Genomic DNA, 7,118 nt, shown 5'->3' with positions numbered 1-7,118 from the left:
GCACTTTGAATGCATCAATGTTCATCCTGAGGATTTCGTCAAGTTTGCTACATTCCAGCTGAAGGGGCAAGCATCTATCTGGTGGCAACAGTTGAAGGACTGCAGGGGTGCTAGAGTGATCACTTGGGATGAGTTCTGCCGTGACTTCAGATCCCACTACATTCCGTCCAGCTTCGTGGAAGAGGTGTGTGAGAAGTTCAGGCGCTTGAAGTAGGGTGGTAACTCCGTGTACAATTACAACGCCGAGTTCCACGAGTTAGCTCGATACGCCTTGGAGGATATCCCTGATTAGAAGAGCAAGATTTATCAGTTCAGAGGTGGCTTGAAAGAAGATTTGCAGTTAGCTCTCGCTTTGCACGATCCTGAGGAGTTCGATAAGTTCTACAACTTAGCTCTCAGGGCTGAGGCAGCTTTGCTCAGGGTGGAGAATTCTAAGAAGCACTTGAGAGATTCCAGCTCGTCTTCGACTCAGGTGGTTCAGAAGCAACATAAGTTTTGGGTGTCTCCTCCTCCTCCTCGGCACACGCAGCAGTTCAAGCATTCTGGTGGCCGTGGTTCTTCCCACCCACCCAACCCAGCTTTCCAGCAGAGATTCCAGTAGCAGAAGCAAGGGCCTCCTCAGACATAGTACCGTCAGCCGGCAGATGTTACTTGTCACAAGTGTGGGCAGAAGGGTCACTATGCCAACAAGTGCACTTCTCAGCTCCGTCTTCCGCCTCCTCCTCCAGGCAAACCTCCAAGCAATGTTATCGTGAAGTTCAACCCCAGGTCTGCTCAAGTCAACATGGTGAATGCAGCTGAGGCAGAAAACTCGTCAGATGTGATCATGGGTAACCTCCTCGTTAATGATATTCCTGCTAAAGTGTTGTTCGATTCTGGCGCATCACATTCTTTCATGTCATATCCCTTTGCATCTGGTAATAATATTGCGACTGAGTTTCTACCCAAGTCATTGCATGTTGTGTCTTCGGGTATGCGGATGAGCTCTCAGTTGTTCGTTCCGGGTGCTTCTGTCAAGATAGGCAGTTATTCTTTTCTGGCGTCTCCTATTGTCTTGGGCAATTTCAACATTGATTTGATCCTTGGTATGTACTAGCTGGCCATGAACAAGGCATCGATTGATTGTGTAGCTAAAGAAGTGAAGCTTACTCACTCTTCGGAGGACGTGATTATATTCGCGGCACGCGATGATACAATCCGTCTGTTCTCGTTGAATGAAAAGGGTGAGATTAATCCTATTTTGCAAGTCCGAGTGGTCTATGAATATGAAGATGTGTTTCCAGAAGAGCTGCGAGGAATGCCTCCGCACCGACAAGTTGAATTTTTTATTGAGCTTGAACCAGGTACCGAGCCTGTGTGCAAACGGCCGTACAAATTGGGTCAAGAAGAGTTGAAGGAACTTAAGAGGCAACTCGATGAGCAGGAGCATTTGGGTCTGATCAGACCGAGCTCGTCTCCTTGGGGCTGTGGAGTTCTGTTTGTTAAGAAGAAGGATGGCACAGACCTGTTGTGTGTCGATTACCATCCATTGAACAAGAAGACAATCAGAAACAAGTATCCACTTCCGAACATAAATGAGTTGTTTGAACAGTTGAAAGGGGCTAAGATCTTCTCCAAGCTCGATCTTAGAATGGGCTATCATCAAATTCGCATTCGCGAAGAGGATATTCCGAAGACTACTTTCAGGACTAGTTTTGGCTCATATGAGTATCCGGTCATGTCTTTTGGTCTGGCAAATGCTCCTCCGACATTTTGTCGGTTGATGAACTACATATTTTCTCCGTTCAAGAATGAGTTCGTCTTGCTTTATCTCGATGATATTCTGGTTTTTCTGAAACTAAGGAAGAACATGAAGAACATCTCAGATTGGTGCTTGATAAGCTGAGAGAGTACAAATTATGTGCCAAGTTTTCCAAGTGTGAGTTCTGGTTGAAAGAAGTGGTCTATCTTGGGCACATCATCACTGCCGAGGGCATCAAAGTTGATCCGTCGAAGGTGCAGGCCATTGTTGAATGGAAGCCTCCGCAGAATGTGAAGCGGCTTCGAAGCTTTCTCGGGCTTGCAAGCTATTGTAGAAGGTTCGTTGAGAACTTCTCCAAGATTGCTAAGCCACTCTCAAATCTTCTTCAGAAAGGTGTGAAGTATGCTTGGTCTCCAGAGTGCCAGTTGGCCTTCGACACACTCAAAGAGAAGCTCACCTCTACTCCAGTCTTGGTTCCTCCGGATGATTCCAAACCCTACCAAGTGTTCTGCGACGCCTCTCTTCAAGGTCTTGGTGTAGTTCTGATGCAAGAGAAGAAAGTGGTCGCTTATACCTCCAGGCAGTTGAATCCAGTGGAGAAGAATTATCCTGTGCATGATCTTGAGCTAGCAGCTGTGGTACACGCTCTGGTGACTTGGAGACACCTCTTGTTGGAATGAAAGGTTGAAGTGTTCACCGATCAGAAGAGTCTCAAGTACATCTTCACCCAGCCTAACCTGAATCTTCGGCAAACTCGTTGGGTGGAAATGCTCCCAGATTTTAATCCAAGTGGTGAGTACACGTCAGGCAAAGCTAATGTCGTGGCAGATGCTTTGAGCAGGAAGGCTTACTCCAACAGTCTCATTCTGAAGCCTCTCTAGTCTGACCTTTGTGAGTCTTTCAGAATTCTCAACCTTCAGTTAGTACCTGAGGGATTTCTTGCAAATCTTCAGATCTCTCCTACCTTGGAAGATCAGGTCCGAGCAGCACAACTTCTTGATGCAATGGTAAAGAAAGTCAAGATGGTCGTGGCAAAGGGTCTTCCCAAATATAAGTGCTTCAGTGTTGATGCCAGAGACACGTTGTTCTTTGAGGATCGTCTTGTCTTTTCAAAAGGTGATCTCAGGAAGGTAATCATGGAAGAAGCTCATAACTCTCTACTCTCTATACATCCTGGAAGCTCCAAGATGTATCAGGACTTGAAACAGACCTTCTGGTGGACTCGCATGAAGCATGAGATTGCTCAGTTCGTAAATGAATGTGATGTATGTCGAAGGGTGAAAGCAGAGCATCAACGTCCAACAAGTCTTTTGCATCCATTGCCCATTCCCGAGTGGAAGCTCGATCATATTGAGATGGATTTTGTCACCCGGTTTCCGAAGTCCAAGAAGGGTAATGATGCCATCTTCGTCGTCATCGACAAGTTGAGCAAAGTGGCTCATTTTCTTCCAGTCAAGGAATCCATTTCAGCAGCTCAGCTTGCAGAGTTGTACACTTCCAGGATAGTGTCTTTGCACGGCATGCCTATGTTGATTTCTTCGGATCGCGGAAGTATCTTCACTTCCAAGTTCTGGGATTCTTTTCAGTCTGCGATGGGCACGAAGATACGCTGCAGCACAGCTTTTCATCCTCAGACTAGTGGTCAAGTGGAGTGAGTCAATCAGGCCCTTGAGGATATGCTGAGAGCCTGCGTTATCTCTTTTGGCATGAAGTGGGAAGATTGCCTGCCTTTTGCTGAGTTCTTGTATAACAATAGTTATCAAGCTAGTTTAGGCAAAGCTCCGTTTGAGATTCTCTATGGCAAGAAGTGTCGTACCGCGCTCAACTAGTCCGAGACCGGCGAGCGTCAGATTCTTGGGAATTACTTGATAGAAGAAGCTGAAGAGATGTGTCGGGTCATTCGAGATAATCTCACAGCAGCTCAGTCCCGTTAGAAGAGATATTATGATAGCAAGCATCGTGACATGTCTTATGAGCTTGATGACTTCGTCTATCTCAAGGTGTCCCCTATGAAGGGTACACATCGCTTTGGCATTAAAGGCAAGCTTGCGCCTCGTATCGTTGGTCCTTTCAGAGTTGTTGGCAAGAGAGGCGACCTTGCGTACCAGCTCGAGCTTCCATCAAACTTTGCAAATGTGCATCACGTGTTCCATGTCTCTCAGCTCTGGAGATGCTTCAAGACTCCTGAGCGCACTGTTCATCTTCAAGACATCGACCTTCAACGTGACCTATCCTATCGTGAGCATCCAGTTGCGGTTCTCGAGGCGACTGAGCGCAAGACCCGCAACAAGACTGTCAAATTTCTCAAAGTGCAGTGGTCACACCATTCTGATAAACAGGCTACTTGGGAACGCGAGGATCACCTCTGTTCTGAATTTCCGGAGTTCTTTCAGTCTTAGATCTCGGGGCGAGATCTTTTTGTAGTGTGGGAGAGTTTGTAATGCCCCAAGAGTGTAACTTGCCATATTTGGAACCTTCGGTATGTGGGTCCACCTTGTCATTGCAATGAGAGCCTATGCATGTGTTATTTCATGTGTCACCTTGCCATGTCTCCCTTTGCATTCATGCATTCCATCCATTCCATGCCTTCTGTTTGTTGCCTTGTGATCATATGTTGTGGTGTGATATCATGTGATGATATCTGGTTTATGTGAAGTGTGTGGAGTGATGCAAGTGTTAGTAGTAAGCACTATGTGGATTTCTTCTAGGGTTTAAAACTTCCCCCCCTCTCTTTTATCTCAAGCCCAATATTTACTTGATCCTTCCCTGTTTCAGAAATGTCCATGATTTAGTATATTTGGTGGTGATTGTGGAGATATGTATTTGCTATTTTGAACTTTGATTGAGAGGTGCAAGATATTCACAAAATAGTGGATTAAATAATGTTTTGTAAATATTTATAGACTCCAAAAATCCCTTTTACATTTTATTCAAGTAGCTCATAAATCCTTATGAGAGGATTATTTTTTTTGCTTTACTTTTAGCATCTCAAATTAGCCTCTGCTTTTATTTTAGTTGTTGGTGTGATTTAAATAGAAAACCCCAGGGGTTTCCTCTCTTATGAGTCGCTAGATGGGCCAGCTACCCCTTCTGAGGCCATCGCTCTCGCTGTTTCCCAGCGAGGCCAACCTTACGCATCCGTCCCCTTCCTCCTGACGCCGTCGGCCATGTCTGATTTCCGTCAGTGCAACCAAGAGAGAGAGCGAGAGAGGTGACGGCGCATCCCATCCGCGGCCCCCATATAACCTTGGCATCCGTGCCCCTTCCCCTAGGGTTCCACGCTTCCCCTCTTTGCGCCGCCACCATCTCCTCCTTCCCCCCAGGTAAGCCCTTTGTAGTATTAGTAGCAGAGAGAGTCGGAAGAGCACCGCCGTCGTCATCCGTGCTTCCGTCGTCTCCGGTGCCGGCCACCAAATCCGGGGGCTCGGGGCAGGACCCTTCATTCCATTCCCGCCGTCGTTGAGGTCGGGGCGCCACCACAGTGACGGGCAGGACCACCTCTCCGACGTGTTCCCGGCGGCCCCGTCCTGCTTCGGTTCTGCATCAGTGCATCTCCATCTTCTTCAGATCGGCTCCGGTCCTCTCCTGGCTGCCTCCTCCGATCGGCGTCCCCTTCTCCTTCCCCTAGGTGAGGATGCTCTCTTCCTCCCTTCCCCCTCTATAGATGCGGCAAGGATCGAGGTCGTGCCTCTCTGTTCAGAGATGAGCATGATGTGAGGTGTTGTTGTGCCTGTGTGTTCGTTGTCTGGGTGTGCTCGAGCAGGTGCGACGTAGCAGAGCAGGGGCCTCCAACAGCAGTAGCAGTAGCCGTAGTTGCTCCCCTTGGCGTAGAGCAGCAGTAGAGTAGTCGGCCTCGCTCGGGTGAACGTATCTGCCGGCATCGCTGTGCAGTGCAGAGCAGGGCGTCGTGGTAGATCATCTTGGTAGATCACCCTGTTCTGTCGAGATCCGTAGCGCAGCGTAGTGGTGGGTGCCATGTGTGTGTAGGTATGAGGGCGTGGGTTCTAGTCCTGCATCACCCCCCTTTTTGATGTGGTATTTTCTCGGCACAGTAGTTTCAGGGGGAAGCATAACCTGCTTACCCTGTTTCTTCTGTCGAGCCAGAGTGTGCAGCGCAGTGGCTTGCTGGTGTGTTGGTGTCCAGGAGGTCTAGGGTTCGATCCCTCCCCTGTCCTTTTTTTGTTGCATTACTTCTTTGTGTTGCTTAGCTTGCTAGATTGTTGCTGTGATAGGCTCTACAGCTTATGTGGTATTTATTTTAGCTCTCAACAGCAGGTTGCCTAGTTATTTTGTTAGTGTAGCTCATGCAAGTGTAGGACTTTGGGAGCTAGTGAATGTGTGAGCTAGCATATATATGTTGTGTGTGTGTGTATCTTGTGTGTGTATGGCACCAAGGTGGTGATGCTTATGTGCATGTGTGTGGTGCAAGCACCAAGGGTGGTGTATATGCATATCTCTTGTGCATGTGAGATTATCTCATGCACTAATGGTGCAAGTAGTGTGTGTATGTGAGTGTGTGTGGGTTCCCCCCCCCCCACACACATACTTGGTGTTGTTGTGTAGTGGTTCATGTGATGTTGTGGGTGTGCATGTGTGTGTGTGATCCACACATGCCCAAGGCATGATGAGCCTTTGATGAGCACATGAACAAGTTAGTTGTGTAGGTGTAGAGATGCATATGTGAGTGTAAGCTAGTGTGGTGTGATAACTAGCATGTGTAGGTGATGTTTTGCATGTGTTTGTTGTATGTGAGTGTGTGGTGGTGTGCTAAGGCACATGAGCATGAGGCCTACACCTCATCTGCACCATTGGATATGTGAGTGTGTGCATATGCATATGTAGGTGATGAGCTAGTGGAAGCACATGTGATGAGGCACTATTCATCTCTATGTGATTCCATGTAAATCTTCTTCTTAGCTTTGTGTCCAATTATTCTATGCACGTGCCTATGTATTATATATGTTTTTGGGGTAGAATCATCCCAAGAATCCAATGGTGGGTTCACATTCCACTTTGGAACACTTTCTGGGAATGTCATATTTCTGTTTTGTTCAATGTTTAGAGCTTGGTTCCATGAGATGTGGTGAGCCCAAGAGGGTGATTCCTTGTTGTGGCAGTAGAGGGTGACCCCCTCTATAGCATGTTGGTTTTGTTTTATGCTTAGGAGTTCATATGTGCAAGTTGTGCCTAGTCAAAGTAGGCATGTGGCTGAGAATTCCAGTTTAGTGAAAATCTGCGATTTTCACTAAGTCTGAGAATCTGCTTATAATTTCTTCTCATGTTGTTGTGCTTGTGGAAGTCCATGTGTTGGGACTCAGCCCTTGCTATCAACTGGAAAGTTGTAGCTTTTGTGTTTGTCTAGCTCTCTGTCAATTTT

The sequence above is a fragment of the Hordeum vulgare genome, chromosome 7H (assembly GCF_904849725.1).
Source record: "Hordeum vulgare subsp. vulgare chromosome 7H, MorexV3_pseudomolecules_assembly, whole genome shotgun sequence".
Classification (NCBI taxonomy): Eukaryota; Viridiplantae; Streptophyta; class Magnoliopsida; order Poales; family Poaceae; genus Hordeum; species Hordeum vulgare.
Note: the sequence above shows the minus strand (reverse complement) of the source record.